Raw genomic sequence first — 14696 nt, 5'->3', positions numbered from 1 at the left:
TCTGCTGGTTGGTCGAATTCTCCAATTCTAACTCTATTTGCCTTCCTTTGCCTCCTTCTTGAACAAACCGTTGTTCAAGAAATGTGGCATCTCTACTTATCACAACCTTTTGTGAAGTAGGCAAATAAAAATAATATCCAAAACTATCTTTGGATATCCAACAAATCGACCTTTTCTCGATCCGGTCTCCAATTTATCGGTGTTCACTTTTGATATAAGTCGACAACCCCAAATCTTAACATGCTTAAGACTTGGTTTTCTTCCATGCCATATCTCATAAGGTGTGGAAGAAACCGATTTTGATGGAATCCTATTCAATATATAAAGTGATTCTAATGCAAATCCCCAAAAGGAGATTGGCATATTAGTATAGCTCATCATACTACGCACCATATCCAATAGGGTACGATTTCTCCTTTCGATACACCATTCACCGTATGCGTTCTGGAGGAGTCACTAAGAAACAATGCCATGCTCTCTCAAGTATTCATCAAATTCAAGACTCAAATATTCACCTCCACGATCCGATCGAAGAGCTTTAATATTTTTTCCTGTTTGATTTACTACTTGATTTAAATTCCTTAAACTTTTCAAAGGATTCATGTTTGTATTTCATCAAATACAAATACCCAAACCTTGATTTATCATCAAGAAAGGTAATAAAATAATGAAAGCCCTCTAGCCTTTTCTTTAAATGGACCACATACATCACTATGTATTAGCTCCAAAATATTTTCACTCTTAGCCCTTGTCCAACAAAGGGTGATCTAGTCATTTTGCCTCAAGGCAAGATTCACAAGTTGAGTAGGCTCAGAGCCCAATGAGGATAGAATCCCCATTTTCTCCAATTTTGCAATCCTATCTTCCGCAACATGACCTAACCTTAAGTGCCAAGTATATTTTGAACTTGAGTTGGTTTTCACCATGGCATTGCTTTCATTTAGATTGCTACACTGCCGCTGGAAACACTTTCATCGGCAATGGAAACACTTTCCTGCTAAGTGGAAACACTTTCCTTTGCCTTCATCACTTTAGTTTTACTTTTCTGTTTAGCTATTTTCTTGGAAGGACCAGAATCGAGGTTTCTTTTTCTTATTGCCTTTCTTCTTGTTGGACTTTCCACAGAAGAAGATGCAACCAAAGCTACCTCTTTTCTTTATTGCACGGCATATTCTTTTGGGCAATAACCAGCATGTTGAGTAATTCAACTAAGGTGCATTCCTGTTTAGTCATATGGAAATTTGTCACAAAATTCCTAAAAGACTCATGAAGGGACTGAAGGATCAAATCCGTTTGTAGTTGGAAATCCATGTTGAAGTCAAGATGTTCCAACTGCTCAATCACCAATCATCTTGTGGACATGATCCCCAACATTCTCGCCCTCGCACATCCTCATACGGAATAACCGTTTAGATATCTCATACCTAGCATTCCCGCTGTGCTCACCATACAACTCTTGTAGGTGAAGGAGGATCTCACTAGCACTCTTCATGTTCTCATGTTGCTTCTGTAACTCAGTACTCATGGAAGCAAGCATGTAACACTTAGCTCTCATATCATGCTCCTTCCACTTGTCCAAAGTTTCATGTTCCTCTTGTGTGGCCTCTGGAGGTAAGGGACCAGAACATTTGAATATAGAACATATCCTATATGTTCAAGGTTCAGGACAAGTTTCAAATTTCTTAGCCAATCGCATGCATTAGGTCCTCAACTGTTGTGATCAAGTATGCTTGCAAGGATATTGGATGGTGGTGGTTGTTTTGTGCTCATTTTTATCGTAAAATTAATCGCAGAAAATAACCAGATTAATTAGTAAATGTATCATGTAATTAACCAAAATGATTATGGTCTTTTAATCAAATTGGTCCTCCCACTAACTTATCGAATCCTACAATTCAAAAGTAGAAAACGGAATACCTAGTTGGATGGATTTCTAGTGGGTGATTGAATTCTTATAATTATATTGATCATACTCATGTACATCCATTATTGGAATTACAATAAACTATAAGTTAGCAACTCCTTGCCCATCACTTCTAATGTTAGGTTCAATCCTTTACTAGTCCCTAATGCTCAAAATCTCGTACATCCAATATTGACTTATCTTGCATTAGTTAAGTTGATCCCATTGAGCCAAAAATTATGCAAATAATTTTAATGTCCTCAGGTACATCCAATATTGGCCACCAAACCATTTACATATTTACAACATCTCATGCTTAACAATTATTCTTAAGAAAATCTCTTAAATTAATTGCATCTCATGCAACTATTTAAAATTTCTTAAAATAATTGCCCCAATGGAGGGCTTATGTTATAATTACTTTAATTATAGCATTTCCAACTTAATCATTTGTTTGGAAGATTTTATAGCCATCCTAATTACTATTAAGGTCTCACTTTGCACATTATCCATTTAGCATGCATATATCATATAATTGCATACATTCCCATACATCTCATGCATTCATGGATAAGCTGTAAATATGGTATGATCATGGACTTTCTAAGGGATTCAATTTGAGCCACCAAGAATTGAATCGGGCATTCCTAGGTGCATTTCATTCATTCATTTTACAAGAGTTGCTGAAGGAGTACATAATCAACACTTGATCTTGAATTCCTCCCACCGGTCCCACCAATGCTCTTGACCTCCTTGAACTTCTTGCAATCCAATATTACATAGTAATCCTTGGCATACCAAGGCGAATTTACAAGAACTTAAATAAATGAAATTACAACCCAAAAATATTACAAACTTAATAATATATGCCCAAAATAAATTAAAATAAATTAATTTACAATCCCAAAGAAACATAAAAGAAATAAATCCAATCACATTGGTCTTTTATAGTCCATGATCATCCATCATGCATATCACTATTTAACAATTAAATAAAACATACATACTTATATTAAATTGAATATCTCATATTCAACTTAAAAATCCAGATTTGAATATGATTCAAATAAATTTAAAAATTCAGATTTGAATCTCATTCAAACAAATTTAAAAATTCAGATTTGAATCACATTCAAACAACTTCAAAAATTCAGATTTGAATCACATTCAAATATTTTTTAAAAAATCAGATTTGAATCACATTCAAATATTTTTTAAAAAATCAGATCTGAATTTTAATCAATTTTAAAAAATCAGATTTAAATATGATTCAAACAACTTTAAAAATTCAGATTTGAATCACATTCAAACAACTTTTAAAATTCAGATTTGAATCACATTCAAACATTTTTTTAAAATTCTGATTTGAATCATAATTTAATTGTGTGATTAAAACAACTAATTAAACACTTTAATTAGTCAAAGAATAGGCCTTAGATCATACAACAATTGCAGAATTAAAAGCCAAACCTTGAATCACCCATGGAACCATTGTTGCCGCCACCATTGGTGGCTTCACCATGTGTGACGCCACACCTCTCTCTTAATCCAACCAGCAATGAATCAATCATCTTATGATCAAATCACACAATTAAATCATATAATCAACAATCTAAATGGCAAATATAGTGGCTCTGATACCAATTGAAGGAACGGAAGCGTGAAAAACACAAGATTATACCATTGAATTCAAAAATTTTCACCTAGGGTCACATGCACCATGCAAGATTTATTTTTATCTATTTGATTTCAATAATAAACAACATATTAAAACTCTTTTAATATGTTTTTGGATCTGTATTTGCCATTTAAGATTTTAAAATTAATCAGATTAATTTTAGAACCCTAGATTAAATCAAGAACGATTACACTAACCTCTTGAAGTGTCAGCAATGTTCGCGCTTTGAAATTCGTCTTGAGACACCGATGTTGTCCCTCTAGCTTGTCCACACCAAGAACACCTATGGCAGCCCTTGAACAGCTTCTAAAGCCTTTTCTATTAATTAGAAATTCAAGTTCTGCTTTTAAGAGATTAGAGATGTAAACAGACACTAGAAACAATTTCTAGTGTTCTTAATTCAAGAGATTGATGGCTAATCTCTTTGAATTGATGAGAGATGAAGAGAAATAGCTGGAGAGGCTCAAAGTGGCGTGACATATGAGAGGAGAGGCTGCTGGTTGTGTTTTCTTTTCATAACCCCACTTAAATAGCTAGGTTAACACATTAAACCCTAGCCACATGTCACCTTTTGATTAGCTCTAGGTTTAAGTGACCCAATCACATTGTGCCAAGTGTCAAACCTATATTTAATCTTGATTTTAATCATCTTACATGATTAAAAATATTTGGCAAGCTTATGTGTTATGCCATGTGTCACCATCTCATGGTGCCACGTGTCACACGCAAAATGACCAAAATGCCCTCGTGTCTTAATTTTGAGTTCTTAACCCAAAATAATTATTTTCTTCTTCTAATTAATTTATATCAAATATAAATTAATTAATTAATCTCTATTAATTAATTTCTCATCAATTAAATTCATATTTAAACACTTTAAATATAAATTTAATTTATACTACATCCAATAATCTAGATTTGGTTTCAAGTCATGCTAGGGACTTTGCAATTTTATTGCAAACCAAATCTATTTAATTAATCAATTAAACTCTTTAATTAATTAATTAAATCATATTTAAATAGGTGATAACTTGTGTATGTGTGTGACTTACTAGGCTCATCACTAATTGGCAATGAGACATGATATCAACTCTTAATATCATCAGAACTCTTTATTACCATAAATGATTTCTCTAAATCATTTTATGAACCTCATAGACCATGGTTAACACCTAGCATAGCATGCCATGGCCACCCAATTAGTAATAAGATTTACCTTAAATGAACCTATAATCATATGTTACCATGCACTAGAATCTCTCTGTTACAAAATCCCAACTCAAGCTGGAGTCATGGTTTATGTCAAACTCCATTTGCTATGAATATTATGTTCTCTTTTAATTCCAGTTCTTGATTAAAAGATTTTTCTCATCGTAAACTCTTTCTCAATATATCTATCTGTCCTGGCCAGTAACTTGAAACATCAAGAACAATTAAATGAACATAGGATTTTATCTCTATTTACTTAGAGGAACAGATTCCATCTTGATCAACACCTACCTCCATATATAACTAGCAGGAGCCAACACATGCCCATATACCCATACATAGTACAAGTATGAAAGCAGTATCAAACTCAAACTACCTATATACAAGATAACTGTGCTATCTCAGGTCTAAAGATTATATGCACTGATATGATTTATGACAAAACATTGACAAGAGTAAACTCCATGTGCTTGTCATAAGTGTCACTGGTTCGGCCTACTTATCATGTATAAGTGCCTATCATGTTTGTTATATGGCATGAGACTCACCATTCCATCTTATTTATATCTCATATAAATAACTTGGGAACAAACATGAATACAATCTTTCTGGATAAGTCATGTCCTTATTATGAAGTATCCTCGATTGTGAACCTATTTATGATACTTTGTACTAGAAATATTGTCACTCATATTCTTAACAACTTAAGAATAATATTTCTAACAAAATATCAATGGACCTTTTCTATTACACATAAATATATTATGTAAACGGAAAAGTGGAAATGCCTTTTATTAATAAAATTATGTACAAGATACATACTAAATGATATGCTCTAGGGCATACTACTAACATCCACCTCGACCTCTGCTAGGTCCACCAAATTTCTTCCTCTTCCCAGAAGTACCACAAGGACTTTGTTCAACTGATTTTCCCCCCTTGTCTTTCTCTGATTTTTCAACTTTCTCTGATTTTTCTTTATTGGGGTCGCTTCTAATTCAATTCTTTCCAACTCAAGTGCTTGAGAAATGAGCTCTGAAAAATTAGTGTGTCTGAATCCCACTACTTGCATCCTCAAACTGGGCTTCAAACCCGTCTCAAATCTCTTGCACATTTCCTTGCTGGTAGAAAGGAGACTCCCAGCATAGTGGCTTAGGCGGGAGAACCTTTTTTTTTTCTTTTCTTTTATAAATTTTTATCCTTTAGGAAGACCAATAATTATCCAAAATTATAATTTTTCATTATAATGTTTATTGCATTATGCATGATGTCATGCATGATGTCATCACTTTTCACTTTTCCTTTTTCTTTTTTTTTCTATTTATTTTTTCATTAGTTCTTTAATTTAATTACAAACTCTGAAATTTTCTTTTCTCCGATTTTATTTGACAGTTAGGTCAGGAGTCAGCCCTAGGGGTCAATTGACCAAATTGCCCCTTGTAGATTCGACCCGGTTTGCAAATTATTCAATTTTCTTTCGAATCCCTAACCTAATTATTTGACCGGCTTAATAATTCTTTTTTGTGATTTTCTCTTTTCCACTATGTTCGTAATAGTCCTAAGGACCGCAGCGTCAAATTTTACGGTTCGAAATTTGAGTTTAAATCGACCTCGCAGTCCTTCCCGAGAAGGTCACCCATCGCTGTGACTCTCGGCTCATTTAACTTTTTATGCTTTGTTTTTCTTCTTTATATTTAACTATTTGACAATTACTAATTATTTGCGTTTAGGGCTTAACTAGGTGTCTTAGACGTGGTTCTACTTCTCTTAATTGTCTGGACTGAAACCGGTCACCGGAATAGTAAAATATACCAGGCTATGCCAATAGGGGTGTTACAATTCTCCCTCCCTTAAAAGAAATTTTGTCCTCGAAATTTTGCCCACTATCTATCCTCAATTAGTCATATGTGTTATTTTCTCATATTTTTCTCTTATTTCCATGTAGCCTCATCGTCGGAATGATGGTCCGTAGCACTTTAACCAACGCTATTTACTCATCGAATGCTTACCTCGTGTGCCCAGTTTCTTATGAACTTCTGTCATAAGTTAGATTCAAATTCATTTCAATTTTAGAGGTAAGCAAATCTGTGCTAATGGATCTACTTTTTCTAGGACCTTGTATGATCCTATGGGTGAGAACATAGTTTTACTCTTTTCTTATCAAATCTCTTAATCATTTGATGTAACCTTCAGTTTAGCTTAGAATATTTTCGTCTTTTCTTGTTGTTGTTTTAGCAATTATTTTCCTTTGTAGTCTTTTTTTTTTTTTTTCTATCGATATTATATAGCTTATTTTGCACTGATGTGTAATTATTACTTTTTTTTGTACTAAACTATAACCTTTCAATATTCTAACTTCAGAGTTTTAAATCCCAGGTTAGGATTTTCAAACTCCTTTCCAATAAGAAAACTTTATCTTATCATAACTATACCAAAACAGATGCCGTTTGCAACTATTCTTATCCTTGTGTACTATTGGGTAGTACGTAGCTCTACACAAAAAATTCCAAGTCAGTATTGTAATCTGCAGCTTACAGTACAAACATCAAGAATATTGCATAGTTACTACTATACATCCCAATAGATCAAACTTCCCTATATCTTATTCTTTCAAATTCACTAATATCTTAAACTTATTTTGTTTATGGTACCCATTGATACCTATTAGCAGTAATACCTTTACCTGCATCTAAGGCAGCTACATTACTATAACTTACTTTCAGGTTCTCTTACCCTACCCAATTAGGCTTACTAATTAACTTTATAAATTCTTGTATGCTAGCAAATATTTCTCTCTGACAAACTCTTTCAAAATTAATTTTAAAAAGACTAATCATTAACATATCAAATTTTTTTTTTATACATATACATATCTTAATTAAGAATTGAGAAAATACCGGTAACCATGTCAGAAGTCTCATCCTCATCCCTCTGTCGCATAGTGTATACTCTCACTGGACCATCACCTTGTCTTGGTTGATTCACAGTACTCTGACTTCTAGGTATACTACCCCTACCTTTGCCTCTACCTCTACCAACTGCTGGTGAACTCTTCGGGGTAGAAACTTGGGCTGGTCCTTCTGACGTGGTAGATGATCCATAATGGCGTGGACTTACACAATCCTTAGCAAAATGACCACTCCCTCCACAATTAAAACAGGCTCCTGTTGCCCAATAGCATTCTCCCCCATGAATCTTGCCGTAAGTCTCATAGGGTCGGGGAGGTTTTGAACCCCGCCGATCACACTGCACGTAGGGGGTCTCTGTCAAGAGAATCTGCCCCTTCCAAACCTTTCACCTCGACCTCTGCTAGGTCCACCAAATTTCTTCCTCTTCCCAGAAGTACCACAAGGACTTTGTTCAACTGATTTTTCCCCCTTGTCTTTCTTTGATTTTTCAACTTTCTTTGATTTTTCTTTTGCTGGGGACACTTCTGATTCAATTCTTTCCAACTCAAGTGCTTGAGAAATGAGCTCTGAAAAATTAGTGTGTTTGAATCCCGCTACTTGCATCCTCAAATTGGGCTTCAAACCCATCTCAAATCTCTTGCGCCTTTCCTTGCTGGTAGAAAGGAGACTCCCAGCATAGTGGCTTAGGTAGGAGAACTCCCTCTCATATTCTGCCACTGATCGGTTGCCTTGCTTCAAACTCAAAAATTCGTGTAGCTCTAATACCACTAAAACATGTCACACCTTACCCCTCTATAAGGCATAACATGATTCCGTAGAATACCTAATGAACTACCGAACATTACCTATCGATAATCATTAAGTGCCCTACAAGGGATTTTAAAACCATTTTCTTACATTTTGGAAGTGGTGAGCATTTTAGTAGGAATTAAAAACATTTAATTTAAGTTTCAAAACTAGTAAAAATTTTTGTCCATTTTTATTTGTCCGCAAATTTTGAAAAAATTTCGACAGAGTGCCCTCTGTATTTGGAGAAAACAGTTCTTCAAAAACTTGTAAAAACACTTCCAATAATTATTTTTAACCCCATTTGCAACCACCAAACTTCAACTCAACAGCAACAGCAACACTTCAATTCAAAACCCAAATTTCAAATTAAGAATTGATATCTCAAAACATTTCATAATCTCATGCATATTGCATTTTAAATATTTAATTTACATTCATAAGTTAATTTACAGACGCAAAATCTAAAAAATAATATTATTATACATTAACTGTACAACTGCTCAATCTACCTTAATACATATGACACCAAACCATTTACATCAAAATAATTACAAAGGTATTAACAAATGCCCATACAAAAATTCTTCAACTGTGCTCCTCTCTGACTGTAGTAGCTCACTCTGCTGCTATGTCCTTTTCTCTATCTGCGACCACAAAGAAAGCTATCGCTAAGTATAAAAATACTCAGTGGTGCACAATAAAATACAAATTCATAATATAAAACATTTATGAACAATTCATAATTCAAAAATCCCACAATCACATTTCACAATTTTTCAAAGCTTAATATATCACAAATTTGATCAAACAATTTAATAATCATAGTGTTGCCAATCAAATACACAACTTAGGCCATGACACAAAATTTCCAAACATGCCGTGTTGTACACCATGACAAGGCAAACTCACCCCACTAATCGAAATCAATGAGGGAGGTGGCTAGCTAGCTAATGAGTACTCATCTAAACTCACCCCTCAGACTGGGAAGCCAGAGAGGGAGAAAAGTAATCAAATATTAAACTCACCCCACAAGTGGAGGAGGAACATATTAATATTGCCATGCCAAGTATGAATTAAAAATAATTTAAATCAAGTTATTCAAATATTTTATGCAAAACACAATAAATTTTCAAAGTCAAATTTTCATTCCCAAAGTGGCAGCATAGTAGTTGTCAAAACCAATAATTAACACAATAATTTCACAATGCATAACTAAACAAATTTTCTATGAGAAAATGATAAATTAAGGTTTATTGTGCACAAACTTGACGTGAGTCGTCTCTAGGCCTTGACTCAGTCTCTTAGACCTTTCGGGTCTTTTTCAGCTGAAACACAAAATTTATAGTGTCTTAGTATCTTTGCCTCACAATAATTCCAATAATCAATTCATATATGTTCAATTCTAGTCCTAATATTCTTAAACTTACATTCTTGAAAATTTTCATGTTAACGTTACTATTCATGGTACTATTCAAGTCAAAATATTGACTTTCTTATGCTTAATAGGTATGGGAAATCTAACTATACTCACATACCACATTTTGGTTACCAAACTTATTGGTTTTGGTCATTTTCTCAAAACTTAAGTCTTTTAGGCAAAATTGTAATTTTTCAATTTTAGTGTCTTATGTTGCACTACTCCATTTGTAACACCCCTATTTGTATAGCCCGGTATATTTCACTGTTCCGGTGACCGGTGTTGGTCTGGACAATTAAAGGGATTAGAGCCACACTTTAAACAACTAGAGAAGCCATAAATACAAATAATTAGTAATTTCCAATTAGTTAAGTATAAATAAGAAAAACAGAACATAAGAGGTTAAACGAGCCGAGAGTCACAGCGATGGGTGACCTCCTCGGGAACGACTGCGAAGTCATTTTAAACTCAAATTTCGAACCGTAAAATGTGACGCCGCGGTCCTTAGGATCCTTATGAACACAGTGGAAAAGAGAAAATCATGAAAAAGAACTGTTAAGCCAGTCAAATAATTAGGTCAGGGAGCCGGAAGAAATATGGAATTATTTGCAAACCGGGATGAACCGGCGAGGGGCAATTTGGTCAATTGGCCCCTAGAGCTGACTCCTGACCTAACTATCAAATAAAATCGGAGAAAAGAGAATTTCAGAATCGAAAATTAAATTAAAGAACTAATAGAAAAATAGAAAAAAAAAGAGGAAAATGAAAAAGTAAAAAGGTGATGACATCATGCATGACCTCATGCATGATGTCATAAAAGAATCAATTAAATTGAATTATTAAATTTGGATTTTGTGGTCTTCCATAAGCAAAATTAATAAAGGAAAACAAAAGAAAAAAAAATAGAAAAATCTCTTCTTCTTCTCCTTGGTACCGCCTCACTTCTTCCCTCTCATCTCCATGAAAAACTCTCCATTAGAGCTTGCACTCAAGCTTTAATTTGTTCACTCAACCTTAATAAATCCCCTAAAAACCTTGTTAGAACTTGCAATCTCAACTTAAGAACAAGAAAGAAAGAGGAAAGAAGGAGAACAATTGAAGATTTGGTGTTTAAGTTGAGGTTAGTATGTTAACTTGTCATTTTTCCATTTTAAATGCTTAATTGGTTGTTGAAATGAGCTTGGAATTAATGAAATGAAAACAAATATGGGGGGGGGGGGGGGGGATGACCAAACAGAATTTTCGGTCAGCTTGAGAGGAGTATGATTTGCATGAATTTGATGGGTTTGAATGAGTTATGGACCTCCCTTAGTTGAATGATTATAGTTGGGAACTTTGAAATTACTAATGGTAATTAAGTAGTGAGATTAGGGTTTGGAGGCCTAGGGTTTTGAGGCAAATTTTGGAGAAATTCTTAAATGATGACTTTGACCTATTGTGAAGTGAAAAATGGTCAATAATGACCAAAGGAGATGTGTGGGAATTGTTAGAATGGAAGTCAAATTCGTAGGGTAAATGGTCATGCTACTGGTAGCATGACCAAGCCAACTTTGAAGGACCAAAACGGAAATTTTACAAGTCCAATTGATATGCCACCAATTGGGGATGGAAATAGACATAAAATGACACAATTTTCATTGAGGAACCATGCCCAAAAACTGACCAAAACCTAGTGAACCAATTGACCAAAATTGGTTAAGAGCAGTCTGCCACTGTACAAACTGACCAAATGAACAGTATTTGTTCATTTGGTCATAACTCGAGATAGACAGGTCAAATTGACCTGAAATTTTACCAGTGGTTAGATGAAATATATACCTAAAACTTTCGTGAAGAACACCAACCCAAATTATGCCATTAACCTAATCAAATCACTGAGCAAAGTTGGTGACCTGAATCTGCAGAACTGCAGATTGCCATATGAACAGTAAAGTTTCAATGGCTATAACTCTCTCTAGGAAACTCCGATTTAGGTGATTCTTGAATCGATGGAAACCTAAGACATAGTAGAACATTTCATATGAAGAAAATTAGACCAAATTATGGACTTAACTTGATCAAATTACTGAATGAAGTTGGATAAACAAATCTGCAGAACCAAATTCTGCAGCATGAACAGTAATAGTAATTTGCTTATAACTTGAGCTAAAAAACTCCAATTGGGGTGATCTAAAAATGAGAATAAACTTAAGACAATAAGAAACATTTTCTATGAAGGAAGTTTTGCCAAATTCCAACAGTAGATTGACCAATGGAATAGTGCAACTTGGAGCACTAAAACTGAAAATTTGACAATTTGGCCAAAAGGATTTAAGCTTTGAGAAAATGACCAAAACCAACAAGTTTAATGACCAAAATGTGGTATGTGGGTGAAGTTGGAGTTCCCATACCTATTAAGCCTTAAAAAGTCAACAAATTGACTTGAATAGTATAGTGAATAGTACCCGAAACACGAAAACTTCGAGAACGTCGAATTTAACGCAGTAGAACTAGAAAAAAATGAAGTTAAATTTATTTTTGGACTTATGTTAAGTTATGGTACTGAAACACTATGAAACTGTGTGTTTCAGTTGAAAAAGATTTGGAGGCTCGAAGAGACTGAGTCAAGGCCTAGAGGCGACTCCAGTCAGATCTGTGTACAATAATTCTTGTTTAAATATTTTATTCTCGAAAATTTAACTTTTGTGATTAATTGTGTACTATGTTGCCATTTTATGATCGCAAATATGACTTTGGAAATTGATCAAATTTCTCACAAATTATTTAAATAAATTGTTTTGAATTGATTTTATGTTCACACTTAGCATGACAGTATCACATTATTCCTCCTCCATTTATGGGGTTGAGATCATTTATTTTCCTCCTTCTCTGGCTTGCCAGTTGAGGTTGAGATCGGATGAGTACTCATTAGCTAGCTAGCCACCTCCCTCATTGATTTCGATTAATGGGGTTGAGATTGCTTTGTCGTGGTGTACAACACGGCATTGATCGGAAATTTTGTGTCATGGCTTAAGTTGTGTATGACTTTGGCAACACTGTGTTTATGAAATCGTTTGACTAAATTGGGTTATTATGAGCTTTGATAATTTGAGAAATATTTAAATTGTGTTTCACCAATGAATGATTTATGTATTGCATTTTAAATTTTTATTGTGCACCACTGAGTATTTTTATACTCAGCGATAGCTTATTTTGCTGTCGCAGATAAGAGCAAGGAGAAAGCAGCGGAGTGAGCTGCTATTGAATTGTGGACCCCTGATCATTTTGTACGGGTATTATTTTATACCCTTGTAAATAATTTTGATGTAAATATAGAAATTTTGTATGTATCAATGTAAGTCGAGCAGTTTGTAAGTAAATTGTAATAATATTATTTTAGATTTTCTTCTGTAAATTTAATATTTGTACATATGTATTTCCTGCTTTATGCCTTGTGAATGAAGTATTAAATATTTTGAGATGATGAATTTTGATTTGGTTTGTGGAATTACTTTGAAGTGATTTGAATTGAACTGAGTTGAGATTTATTGGTGGTTGGAAGTTGTGAAAAAATTTTGGAAGTGTTTTTCTCAGGTATTTGAAGAACTGTTTTCTCTAATTACAAACGAAACTCTGTCAAAATTTTTATAAAATTTGAGGCAAAATTAAAATGGACAAAAATTTTTACTAGTATTTAAACTTTGAATAAATGGTTTTAATTCCTACTAAAATGCTCACCACTCCCAAAATGTAAGAAAATCATTTTAAAATCCCTTGTAGGATACTTAATGAGTTATCGGTAGGTGAAGTTCGGTAGTTCATTAAGTATTCTATGGGATCATGTTATACCTTACAGAGGGGTAAGGTGTGACACCATTGGTCATTTTGCTGTTAGAATTTGACTAAGTTTTCTTCATAGAAATTCTTCCTTATTATCTTAACTTTATTTCCCTTTTTGAATCACTCCATTTGGAGTTTTGTAGCTCAAGTTATAGCCATTTGAATCATGGCTGCCGGATTGAACTTAACCCAGATTTCTAGGCAAATTCTGGTTTTGGCAGTTTTAGGTCACCAACTTTGGGTGGCTAAATGACTTGATTAAGGGCATAATTTGGGTTTGTGTTCTTCATGAAAGTTTTAGGTCTACATCTCAGCTTTAACTGGTAAATTTTCAGGTCATTTAGACCTGCCTAGCCCAAGTTATGGCCAAATGAACAAATACTGTTCATTTGGTCATTTTTGTACAGGGCAGAATACCTAAGTCCGTATTTGTTCACTATACTATGGTCACTTTTTGAGCATGATTCTTGAATGAAAAATTTGTCATTTTGTGTCTAGTTTCATTCCCAACTGGCCTCACACCAATTGGGTTGGTAAAGTTTCAGTTTTGGTCCCTGAAAGGGACCTTGGTCTTGCTGCCTGCATAATGGCCCTAAGCAATCCGAATTTCCATTCAATTCCAATACTTCCAACATATCACAATTGGTCACAAATGACCATTTTTCAGCTCAAACTAGGTCAAACACACCATTTGACCAATTCTTCAATTTTTGGCTTCCAAAACCCTAGGTCCAAACCCTAATTCACACAATTTGTTACATTTAACCAATTCAACACATATAACATACCTCATCAACTCAATCAAGCTTAGATACAATTTTAATTCCATCAAAACACATGTATATTCATATCAAACCCTAGGTAGCCAAAATTACCTTAGTCCTCCAACACTTGTTTTTATTTCATTTTATGTTAATTTCTAAGTTCATTTAACTATAAACACAAGAATTAAACCAAAAGTTTCAAGTTTGG

The sequence above is a fragment of the Hevea brasiliensis genome, unplaced genomic scaffold (genome assembly GCF_030052815.1).
Source record: "Hevea brasiliensis isolate MT/VB/25A 57/8 unplaced genomic scaffold, ASM3005281v1 Scaf1, whole genome shotgun sequence".
In the NCBI taxonomy this organism is placed as follows: Eukaryota; Viridiplantae; Streptophyta; class Magnoliopsida; order Malpighiales; family Euphorbiaceae; genus Hevea; species Hevea brasiliensis.
Note: the sequence above shows the minus strand (reverse complement) of the source record.